Below are 12,819 nucleotides of genomic sequence, written 5' to 3'. Positions count from 1 at the left end.
CTAGCCAGACTTCGCTTTCCACAGGATGTCACTAGTGGAACCATTTGGTCCAAGGGCTCATAATTTTTATGTAAATATTTTTAAAAACATGAAAATTCTTTCAGCATAACTTAACTCAGTGGGGTTCTCAATCTAGACTGACTGCACCCTAGTATGACCCAAAAACTCAAGAAAATATGACCACTAGGTCCCACTCCTATTAACATTTTTAAAAGGCAGTCAGGTTGTGAACCACTATTTTAATTAACCTCTCAAACAGCCATAGTGATATCTTCAGAAGTTTGACCTGAAAGTATACTTAAAATAAACAAACTGCATATATCTGATCCTGCCTCAAAACTTTGGGAACCAGAATGAATTGCTCCAGGGGATAAAGAAATTAAATATGCCAGCAGATTAGATGTATTTTAATTATCTTTCTTGTAACCTCCAAAGAGCAGTTAAAGGAAGTTACATTGCATTACCTTGGATTTACAGAGTTCTTTGATTAAAAAAATTTTTTTTTAATTTTTAAAAATTGGGGTGCCTGGGTGGCTCAGTCGGTTAAGTGTCCGACTTCAGCTCAGGTCATGATCTCACGGTCCGTGGGTTCGAGCCCCGCATCGGGCTCTGTGCTGACGGCTCAGAGCCTGGAGCCTGCTTCGGATTCTGTGTCTCCCTCTCTCTCTGCCCTTCCTCTGCTCATGCTCAGTCTCTCTCTGTCTCAAAAATAATAAAAAAAAATTTTTTTAAAAATTTAAAAAAATAAAAATTACTTCTAGAGAGGGAGAGATTTTTTTTTTTTTTTTTTTTTTAGAGAGGGGGGGGGAGAGGCTGAGAGAGAATCCCAAGCAGGCTTCCACATTCAGTATGGAGCCCAACAAGCCCAATGCGGAGCTTGATCTTAAAACCCTGAGATCACACTGAACCAAAATAGAGTCGGGACATTTAACCGAGTCAGCACCTCTAGAGTCCTTTGGATTCAATAAACTAAAAAATGTTTACCACAGCCGTTGGTGAGCATGTTATATAAAGCAGAAGGAAAGCGAATAGGAGAAATATGTTTAATCCCAATACAACCTAGAGAGCTGATTATACAAAAGCAAAACCTGTGGCCTCCATGAATAACTTTCAGCCTATAAATGCATACAAGGATTTCCAACACCTGGGAAAGCAGTGCAGTGGAGAAGGGTGAGAAGGTCCTGAAATGGCAGAGGAGGATTTGTCAATAGAGTAGAAAGTAAACAGGACACTGCCAAGAAGTCAAACAGAAACTCAGCTAAGGAGATAATGGAAGGCAGTCACTCCCCCGAATGCCAATTCCCCCCCCAAAAGTACTTTCACTTGATGGTTGTTAAGACTGATGAAACCCCGTGGTGCCTGGGTGGCTCAGTCGGTTGAGCAACCGCCTTCGGCTCAGGTCATGATCTCACGGTTTGTGAGTTCGAGCCCCGCATTGGGCTCTGTGCTGACAGCTCAGAGCCTGGAGCCTGCTTTGGATTCTGTGTCTCCCTCTTTCTCTGCGCTCCCCTCACTCACACTCTCTCTCACTCAAAAATAAACATTAAAAAATAAAAATAAAAAAGACTGATGAAAACCCATGAGAAGAAGCAACATGAAAGAACAAGAGACTCAGAGAAACGGGGAAGAAGGTGGTACTTAAGCTGTTCCCACCAATGTTAGAACTCAGATATGCTTCTGGAAGCTTATAAGGATTCTGTTCCATGCTATTCCATCGAAACACCCAAATTTGTATACAAAGGCACTTGCACAAAGATATTCAACAATGACAGTTTATAATGATAAAAAAATGGAAAACGAAACCAGAGAACTAGTAAATACACATTAAATCTGTATTATGGAACAGTACGCAAAGGTTAAAAAGAATGAGGTGGATCAGTCTGCACTGAAATGGAAAATCTACCGACATGTTAAGTTGAACAACAAAAAAGCAAGTTGCAAATCAATGTCAAGATCTCATTTACGTAAAAAGAAAAAAACCAAACAGCCTCCCAGATTGTTTACATTTGTATACAATATAACACATATGCACAAAAATGGCATGGAAGGATAAACATCTGTCTGTAAATGGTGGTAACCCCAGGCTCAGGGGAGAAGAGATGGGGTGGGGTAGTGAGGCTGGCTTGGAGTGAACTTTAATACCGTACTCTGTTGTCTATATTTTGTAAATGAATACACATTCATGTGTATTATGTGTATTATATTTTTTTAGGTTTATTTATTGAGTGGGGGGATGAGGGGCATAAAGAGAGGGAGAATCCCAAGCAGGCTGGGGCTCAAACTCAAGAACCGTGAGATCATGACCCAAGCGGAAATCAAGAGTTGGACACTTAACCGACTTAACCACCCAGGCACCCCTTTGTGTTTTTAAACAATATTATAAAAACTCTTTTCAGTATTGCAAAACAAACATTTTCAAGCCATTTCTCTAGATTGAAAGAGGAAACTGAAGCAAAAACAACTACTCTTAAGACAAACTTTTTAAAGTAAAACATGCTGTTCTAGAATAAAACTTCAGGCTACCCTTCAATAATTCAACTGATCAATCAAATCTGTGGAACAGTAAAGAGAAAACTAGAGATTTAGTGGCTCTCTTAAATGCCAAAGTGAATATGCCTTTATTTTAGGGCAAAATAAAACTTCCATCTCAAACTAGAAACAATTCTTGAGACAAAACTCTCCAGAGACGACAAATTTCTGTTATTTTGTTACATATCCAAACAGTATCTAGAGGTTTACAAAATGAAGTAAAATCAAGTCACTGCAACAGATTTTCCTTATGCCTATTAGTACGGGAACCTCACATTTAGAAAAGTTTTATAAATGACTGATTACATCCCCAGAGTAAAATACCCTAACAATTCTGGCATAATACCTTAACAACTCTTGCAAACACTAAATGTTACAATATGAATAAATGCATTAAGCTCATTACCAGGGCCTGGAAAAGATACCTGCAAAGTTTTGATACATGTAACATAGAGAAATGTAACTGATTCACTGTGATTTAGAGGGAAAACATTTAAGTTTCAGGCTTAACATCTCTTTTCTTTTTTAAAGTTTATTTATTTATTTTGAGAGGGAGAGCACCCGTGCAGGCACAGAAGTAGGGGAGAGGGGAGAGGGGAGAGGGAAGGGAGGGGGAGGAGGAGGGGGAGAGGGAGGGGGAGAGGGAAGGAGAGAGGGGGGGGGGAGGGGGGGGGGGGGGGGAGAGAGAGAATCCCAAGCAGGCTCCTAGCTGTCAGCACAGAGCTTGAACCCACAAACCCATGAGATCATGACCAGAGCTGAAACCAAGAGTCGGACACCACCCAGGCGCCCCATCAGGCTTAACATCTTGACAACAAGAGAAGAATTCCAGAGTAAAAGTCAAGAGCTCCTGCTTTATCATCTATCCAACTTTTTCCTTTCCCTCTCTCAATTAATCTTCCAATCCCACCCCTGTAAAGTCTCCTTCCACCATTCTGTCAATCAATACTTCTCAGGTCTCCAAAATCTAAAATCAGTCTTGCTCAGACCTTGCTATTCACTCAAGCTTGCCCTTCCCTTTCCTTCACCGGTAGGAGTGTCTCTGCTGCTATCTCTGCTTCCTCACTACCTACTGCCACCCTGAAATCTAGTTATCTACCACTGATGCAACTGCTTTAACAAGTCATCAAAGACCACTCGATGGACAAAGCCTATGGTCCTACCTTCATCTCTCTGCAGTGGGCAATGAAAAGCCCTGCACTTAAAATAACTTTTTTTTTTTTAATATACACTCTTTGTGCTCACATATATCAACTCCTGGTTATTAGAAACTTTACAAAGGCCTCTTGTCCCATGAATATAGATACTAAAAAAAGACTGTACTAGATTTATCTAAATCCATATAGCATATAAAAAATGTTCAAGTAGAAATAAAGACTATCCCCCAAGACAAAGGATATTTTATGTGGGAAGATGTGAGAACAGTACAACTTCTTTTTTTTTTTTTTAATTTTTTTTTTCAACGTTTATTTTATTTTTGGGACAGAGAGAGACAGAGCATGAACGGGGGAGGGACAGAGAGAGAGGGAGACACAGAATCAGAAACAGGCTCCAGGCTCCGAGCCATCAGCCCAGAGCCCGACGCGGGGCTCGAACTCACGGACCACGAGATCGTGACCTGGCTGAAGTCGGACGCTTAACCGACTGCGCCACCCAGGCGCCCCGAGAACAGTACAACTTCTTACACGAGGTATTGAAGAACTACATTAGTGCCGTTAATTTCTGAAGCATCTTTCTCTTTTCAACCAAACTGAAACCAAATGATAGAAAACGAAATGGCCCTTCTTTTTCTCCTTCCCTCTTCATCACAGCTACACATCAATGGATAACAAGATATCAGGAAAACATAAATGAAGGACTTAGTTGTATGAATTTTTACCATGTGATCTAGAAGGTAAATCAATGATTGTGCAAAAAGCATCTCCCCATCTATTTCTTAAATGACCTATAAGTTTTTTCTAAAATTCTGCCCCTCCCTCACCAAGGGTAACATCTAGTATTTTCTCATTAAAAAAAAAAAAAAAATTGGACTGGTACTGTTCAGGACAATAACAGTCACATGCGGCTGCTAAGCACTTGAACTATGGCTAGTGTGAATTAAGATGTGATATGTGTTATACTTTACATAGAAAGAAGGATATTTTGTAAGTACTGGATTTAATAAATTATTAAATTAATTTAACCTGCTTTAAAATTTCAGGTGAAATGTATTCATGTGACTTGTACTGTATTTTTATTGGATAGTGGCATGTTAGTCACAAACTAAATAGAACAGAAAAAAATATCAAGTAACTATCATCGTTTTGAAGTATGTCACCAATAAGGGTCTTCTGCAAAGTTATTTTCATGAATTGCTCCAGTTAATTTAGAAGGAGAAAAGATTAATATCATAAGCTTGAATTTCTTTCAATAACAAAGATTAGCCTGAAGAATCAGTTTATTTTAGTCATCCAAAAATTTCCTTGAAAGCTCTAATTCTTGCTATTTCCCTCCCTTCCTTCCCAGTCATTGGTCATAGAATACTTAAATTGTTTCAAGGAAATTTAGATGCCTGGATTAAATACAACTTCTCAAGAACATTACCACTGAATGATCCCACAGATATTCTGGTTGATCAAAGACCCACTGCTCAAAGTTAACAAGTGAGAGAAATGGGTGTGGCAGTAAAATTCCCGTTCTCTGAGCTGGATATTCAGCAAAAAAGGCAATCCTACGTGACGACTTCAATTTTGAATTAGGGGAACAGCCTGGGCCTATAATAAGGCCCAGGTTATGAAATCTAGAAATTAAAGCTATCTGGTTATCTGACATTCTTTACTTACGACTTTAGTACAAGTACCACCAATGCATTATCACATTAAAGGAATAATGTCATCCTTCGTGATCTGATAACAGTTATGACAGCCATTTATTCAATGTTTTTCTAGTGATGAAACAAATTTACAACAGTTCATTAACACCTTTTTTAAATATATATTTTTTATTTTATATTTGAGAGAGAGAGAGAGAGAGAGAGAGAGAACGAGCAGGAAAGAGGCAGAGAGATGGAGACAGAATCTGAAGCAGGCTCCAGTCTCTGAGCTGTCAGCACAGAGCCTGACTTGGGGCTTGAACTCACAAGCAGTGAGGTCATGACCCAAGCCAAACACCTTTTGATTACACTATTTATGGTACTGAGAGCACACATTTATAAGAGCTGAGAACAGAAAACTGCAAAATTTGGCAATAGAACAGCTTTAAGAATGACAAACCATTACTCAGGCTTCATGAGTTCTACACCCAGGGCGACAGAGTACAAATTTAACATTGTTCTGGCTATGGAGAAAAAATTTAAGAAAAAATTCCAGAAAATTCTGAGAGAAAAAAGTTTCCTTTGGGGCTGATGAAACTTTAAAACATAATTAATTGCCGCAGGAATGCTTTGCAAAGTGGCCACGGGAGTTTTGTTTTCTGCTTGTAATTTTGCCATGCATGTTTAACATGCATAAAGTCCTTGAGAATTTGGTAGTTATTTTAGCTTAACCTCCCTTCTGGGCCAAATGTCTATAAATAATTTTAAAGTCCTAGATGAAAAGATCTACCTACTATGATTACTCCCGCTGGAAGTAATCTATACCAATTACTCCCAACTTGTATAAAATTTGTTTGTACCACTCCTCAACAGATCATAGGCTACTCTAAGCTGTCTCCTTAGCTCCCCTGTAGATACTATATTTTAATTTTATTTTTTTGATGTTTTATGTATTTTTAAGAGAGAGACAGAGTGTAGGTGGAGGAGGAGCAGAGAGGGAGGGAGACACAGAATCTGAAGCAGGCTCCAGGCTCTGAGCTGTCAGCACAGAGCCCGACGCGGGGCTCAAACCCACGAACCATGAGATCATGACCTGAGCCGAAGTCAGACGCTTAACTGATTAAGCTACCCAGGCGCTCCTAAATATTACATGTTTAAAAGGCAGGACTCTCAGCTAATAGAAACTGATATCTTTTTTTTAAATTTTTTTTTAACGTTTATTTATTTTTGAGACAGAGAGAGACAGAGCATGAACGGGGGAAGGTCAGAGAGAGAGGGAGACACAGAATCCGAAACAGGCTCCAGGCTCCAAGCCATCAGCACAGAGCCTGACGCGGGGCTTGAACTCAGGAACCGCGAGATCATGACCTCAGCCGAAGTCGGACGTTTAACCGACTGAGCCACCCAGGCGCCCCGAAACTGATATCTTTCTATGTCCCTAATACAGTGTCTTGCACTTTTTATATACCAATACATTTTACTGGATTAGCTGGACAGTACTTGGCAGAAAAGCAGTTCCTGCCTGCTCCCAACCCCCAATTCCCCTTACCAGATCTGGCCATCAGAAAAGCGCCTTTCAGCTGTTTTAACTCTAATAAATTACACCATCAACAACACCCATATTTAAGAATTCACAGAGGATCTAGGATGTTATGGCCTAGCATCTCCAGTGTCTAGGCCTGGCTACACCTCTGTCTTTCCAACACCCCCGCCACACCCATGTTTTAGAAATTTGATGTTAATATCAACATACTGATACCGGTGCAATGTAAATAAAATGCCACCAGTAAGTATCTTGACACATCACCAGGTGAATGGAAGCAAACAATTATATTGAGAGTGACGAACTGATTTCACAGCTGAAACCCAGTACCATCCACTCAGGCATACCCAATTCATCTTTATGGGTTCATGGGCCTCCTGGCTATAATCCTCAAAAAAAATCCTATTGGACATCCCTAAATCACTGTAAAACTCAGATAAGGCCTAGGCAACCTATCCTCTACACACAATTACAACTTACAGGTTTGTACTGTAAATGTGTACCATACTACTTAAATTCTTCAGTGATGGCCATCGTTTGTTACTTGGTTAACTAAATTTACTGAATGAGGTCAGACATGCATTTGTGTTGTGTCTTCCACTCCAGGGCAAAAAAATTTTATCAGAGATTATACGTTCTCTACTTCCCAGTTATAAAACCGTATTAGAAGCAACCTTATTGCCAATTCATTAACGTTGACTTTATGGTCCCTGCCGCCAGGAAGTGAATGCAATTCAACTCCCAGAGACATTATTTTGGGAATTTATACGCTCAGTAATTGAGATCAAGGGCCCTAAAATTTTAGCAAGAGACCCAGGAAACTTTTGCCTTGATGCAAAAGCTGCTCTCAAAACTATCGACCACCAACTATGCTCTTAATCAGGGCAGCTACAGGGCATTAAGTTTACTTCTGAACATAATATGCCAAAAAACAGAACTAGGGTCTGCACCTAGAAGCAACAAAACAAGGTAAAAGCTACAATTCCCTAATAAAGATTTAAAAACTCTTTTCTGTCGCTGACAGAACGATGCAGCCAAACATGAAGGCTAGAAATAGTCGGCTTTTCTTTAAAATTACACAAAGTTTTATTTTAAATCACAAAATGTCTTCCCGCTCTCTCCCCGCTCCCCCCGCCCCGTTTCTACACCCTCAAAGTCGGTGAACACGACTTTCTTGGCAGACGCACTCGGGATGTGGCCTTGGGGCTGAGCTGGAGGACACAGGTAGGTAGGCCGGTTAGTGGGAGGTGGCAGAGAACTGTTACAATAATACTACTCCACTGCCCTCCGACCTTCAGTTGGCAAACAAGAGTGACCCTCTAGTCCGAGGGACTCGTTGAGAGACGGGACCCAAGGACGGCGGACGTGGCAAGCCAGGCACAAAACAGTACCCCACACAACGCAAAGCCGGGAGCCGGAGTTCGCCGAGACCCAGGCCCCTTCCCAGAGCGCGCGGGAGGGCGAGCGGCGGCCTTCGATTCAGACTGCGCGCTGAGGGCTCGGGGGTCGTGAGCAGGCTCAAGGCCCGTAACCCCGCGCTAGCAGAAACAGGGGCCCCGAACGAAGGGGACCCATGCCGCGTCGAGAGCGAGGACCGAAAGAAAGCGAAAAAGCACGATGGTGCGAAAGGACCGAGGGCCACGACACCTACCTTTCCTCGTAGCGCCCCCAGCCCAGGCTGCCACGGCCGCCTCTCACCCACGGGCTCAGCTCACGCGCGCAAGCACCGCCCAACCGGAAGCGATTCCGCGCCCCGCCCCCATCCGCCTCGCCGGCGGCCTCCTGACCAATCATCAACGAGCCCGCCGCTGTCGCACAGCTTCCCCGGACACCCATTGGTCCTACAGTCTCGTAGCCGGGATTGGCTGGAAAGCGCCACGTCCCCGCGAGCGCGCCGAGTGCGTGGACCGGATTCCCGCCCGACGCTGGTCCCCGGCGGTGTGGGGTGATGAGCCCCAGCCCCCGACTCCGGGCGGCTTGTGGGCGCGGCTGTCTGGCAGCCTCGTCCCAGTTCATAGCGCATGACTCGGCCTCCATAGGGCTTCTTGGATTACTCTGCTAGTTATCTCCTTGCCCACTAGCACGTAGGACCGAATTAATTCGCCTGCCATCAGTCCCCAGCTGTATTGAACAATACCAATTTCTTTCCTACTGCTCTGATCGGGTGGCCTACGAGAGGGTCTTCAGTCGTTGGCTCCAGTGTATCTTTCTGCTTTATCTCACTACTCCCTCTCACAGATTTTGTGCTCTGTCCACCATTATCTCGGTGTTACCTAACAGCTGGCTGGCCCTTTCACATCTTTTTGGTGTTCTGCCTTCAAGTGACCTTCTCCGCCTGGACGAAGTGCGTTTTCCTGATTCTCTGTGTTATGAATGTCAATAGAAGTCCCGGTTAGCTTTTTAGAAGTCTTTCCTGACCCCACCAGACATAATAATCCTTTATTTGCCTTCCTAACACTTTGTATCTTCAATACACTTTGCCAAATTTTGCTATAAAAAGGTGCTTATCCCTATGTCCTCCTCTAGGCTAAGCTCCAGGGCAGAGACAGGACTTCCTCATCTTTTTATCTACAGCTCTGACCTTGCTGCCCAGTTCAGAGTAAATGGTTAATAATGTTAAGTAAACTGAATGGGCGGAACCCATAGTATTTCCCTGATTTAAGAGGAATATAGGAAAATTTTCACTTACTCACTTTCATGTCATGAAATTCAAAGAAGCATTAAATGAGGGCCACTACGTTTGCAAAACAAATGGAACATAAACGTATGTTCTTAGCAAAGCCTCTATAATTTAAAAGCCAATGGAAACGCATAGTATGCTGATGAGAGAGTTAAATACAAAGCAAGTTAATATACTTTTAAGTGCCGAGGTGAGAGGCTGACTGAATGCTTTGGGAATTCAGACACAGGCGTGACAGTGACCCTTGGTGGTAGCCCGAGAGGTCTTCCTAAGAAGGTGTGGCTCAGGCTGGACTAAGGAATTTTTTATTTGTTATTTTTTTGGACTAAGGAATTCTTGAATGCAAATACTCAGCAACAGCAGTAACAGGAACAAGGGCAAGTGGGGAACCGAGGAGCAGGTAAATTTTCATGCCAGGTTGGGGATGAGAGGTGTAAAAAAGGTGGGGGAAGGGCATGAAGATGAGGAGAGAACACAGATATAAGTTTCTCAAAGTAATGCAGAGTCTTAATCTGAGGAGCCTGAGCTGAAGGCAGTAGGAATTGTCGGTCTTCTGAAGGTTTCTAAGCTTGCACCTGTGTGGGAGGTAGACGATTGAAAGTGGTTCTTTCTAGGAGGAATATCTCCTAATCGGGATTAACTACAGAACGGACTGCATCAGGAAGTAATTTAAAAACTTTAAAAAGTGACTCCTTGAAGTCAGGTGCTGGTAAACCCACAATGGATAGGACATGGCCCCTGCCCTCACGGAACTGCAGACCAGTGGGAGAGCCACCCATCTCGGAAGTGTTCTAGAGGAAGGTGGGTAAGGTAATGGGACTCTGCCGGGGATGGGGCCCTGCAACCCTGAGATCCCCGTGGGTAAGGGCTTTGCGTAGGCAGAGCAAGGAAAGTAGGAAAGAACTCTTACATGCGAGAAAAGTTCTTAAAGTGGAAATAACAAGTCCTGGACCCAGGGACTGCTGAGATGACAGAAATGAAGAAGCACCCAGAAATGTAAAGTTTTAGTCATAGGAAACAGGGAGAAGGAGCTAGGTAGGTGGAAGAGAAATGAGTTGAGCTCAAGACATGGGAAATCTAAGACGATGGCAGAACACCTAAAGAGAGAGAGCCGATAGGCTGGAGGAGATCCTTAGAAGGGTCATTGGCCAGGAGGCAGCTGAGGGAGCCATGAGAACAAGTGAGGGTCATAAAGAGAGGGACATGTAAGTGAACATCCGAAGGTGGTGGAGGAACATTCCAGGAAAAGGGAACAAGAGTAAAAGGCCCTGACCTGAAGCATGCTTGGAGTGTTTGAGAAGCAGCCAGGAGCCAGTTTGGCTGGACTGTGGTAATTAAGGAGAGTGGAGAAAATGAGGTCGGAGAGGAGGTAACAGGAGAGACGGCGGTGAGGAGGAGAGGGACACCATGTAGAGCCTTTTAGGCTATTGGAAGGACTTTCCCTTTTCCCGTGGCTGAACTGGCTATTTACCAGACTCTTTCCTCTTCCTTCTGTGGACACAGCTAGGCTGCAGTGTGCACAGGTCACTCAGATCTGGCCAAAGGCAAAGTAGCAGGTACGATGTCTGCTTTTTAGTCCTCGCCGTACAAACCTGCCGCATGCCATTCTCCCAAGTTCTTTCTCTTTCTGTGGCAACCCTAGAAGCCGTGTATTGCAGATGGGCCGTCGCAAGATGGAAGGAGCCCAGGTTCTTGTTAAACAATCGCTCACGGAGGGCGCCTGGGTGGCTCAGTTGGTTAAGCATCTGACTCATGGTTTTGGCTCCGGTCATGATCTCACCGGTCATGATCTCACCGGTCATGGGTTCGGGCCCCGCATTGGGCTCTGCGCTGACAGTGCGGAGCCTGCTGGGATTCTCTCTCTCCCTCTTTCTCTGCCCCTCCCCCACTCATGCTTGCTCGCGTGCTCTCTCTCTCAAAATAAACTTAAAAAAAAAAACCTGCTTACTGAACAGGGACGCCATTTGGGGACTTTTTCTGAGAAATAAACTTCTATTGGCTATTTTATGCCACTGACATATTAGAATTTATCTCTTACAGAGCTAGCGTTTCCTTAACTGATGCAGATGGGAAGACATTGGAAGGTTTTGCAGAAAAATGACATGATCTAAGAGTTTCACGAGGCTACATTTGGCTGAAGAGGGTGAGATTAGAAACAAGCCACCGTGATCTGGACTAGAGATACAAACTTGGGAGTCATTGGTTTATGTGTGATATGCAACCACAGATTTTGCTTTGGAGATGGTATAAGGGTGTTGATGAGAACGAATCAGCAAAGGAAACTGAGAAGTAAAGTCAGTGAAGGAGGAAAGCCAAGAGAATACAGTGTTCTAGAAGCCAAGTGAAGAAAGCATTTCAAAGAGAAAGGAGTAGTTACATATGTCACATGCTGGTAACAGTAACATGAGGACAGATTAGCCACTGACTTGAGCAATAGGGGGGCAGGTTTGGTGGGGAAGTGGGTTCAAAAACCTACTAGAGGGATTCAGGACAGAATAGGAAGCAAGAAATTGGAGACCCTTTCAAGGAGTTTGCTTTAGAGGGGTAGAGAAAATTGGAGCAGAGGGGGAGAGGGACCGAGAGAGGTTTTGTTTTATTTTCTTCTACAAGCAATACCAGTTTATTGCTGTTGGGAAGGATCTAGGAGCAAGGATAAAACTGATGTAAGAAAAAGGGAGAATTGCTGGAGGAGTGTCCTTGGGTAGAAGAGATGGGATAGGATCTAGTACTGAAGGGGAAGAGTTGAACTTTGCTTAGAACTCAGACAGTTCTTCCATAGTAACAAGGAAAGAAACTAGATCTACGGGTCTGGTGCCTGGTAAGTGGTGGACATGGTCATGAGAGCTTGGAGTTCTCTTTCCGTTGCTAGCTACTATGTTCTCGGTGAAAAAGGAAGCTGAGGGGTGCCTGGGTACCTGAGTCGCTTAAGCGTCCGACTTGGGCTCAGGTCATGATCTCACGGTTCGTGAGTTTGAGCCCCACATCGGGCTCTCTGCTGTGAGCACATGGGTCCTCTGTCTGCCTTTCTCTCTGCCCCCCACCCCCTCTGGTTTTCGCTCTCTCTCAAAATAAATAAATCAACTTTAAAAAAAAAAAAAAAGGAGGGGCACCTGGGTGGCTCAGTCGTTAAGAGTCTGACTTCAGCTCAGGTCATAATCTCATAGTCTGTGGGTTCAAGCCCCCACTCGGGGCTCTGCACTGACAGCTCAGGGCCTGGGGCTGAGATTCTGCATCTCCCTCTCTCTCTGCCCCTCCCCCGCTTGTGCTCTGTCTCTC

General features: G+C 43.8%; 1 protein-coding gene across 3 annotated transcripts in view; it reads right to left on the bottom strand.

Moving 5' to 3' along the window:
• The window catches only part of CALU (calumenin), a 31,480-nt gene extending 22,869 nt beyond the window's left edge, over positions 1-8,611 (bottom strand). For all 3 annotated transcript variants that reach the window (XM_049641798.1, XM_049641796.1, XM_049641797.1), the window contains exon 1: positions 8,515-8,611. The gene's annotated coding sequence lies outside the window, so the exon portion shown is untranslated. The remainder of the gene's footprint in view (positions 1-8,514) is intronic.
• Between the last annotated feature and the right edge of the window lie 4,208 nt (positions 8,612-12,819).

This window comes from Panthera uncia, chromosome A2 (genome assembly GCF_023721935.1).
Source record: "Panthera uncia isolate 11264 chromosome A2, Puncia_PCG_1.0, whole genome shotgun sequence".
NCBI classification, from domain to species: Eukaryota; Metazoa; Chordata; class Mammalia; order Carnivora; family Felidae; genus Panthera; species Panthera uncia.
Note: the sequence above shows the minus strand (reverse complement) of the source record. Positions and strands in the feature narration are given on the sequence as shown.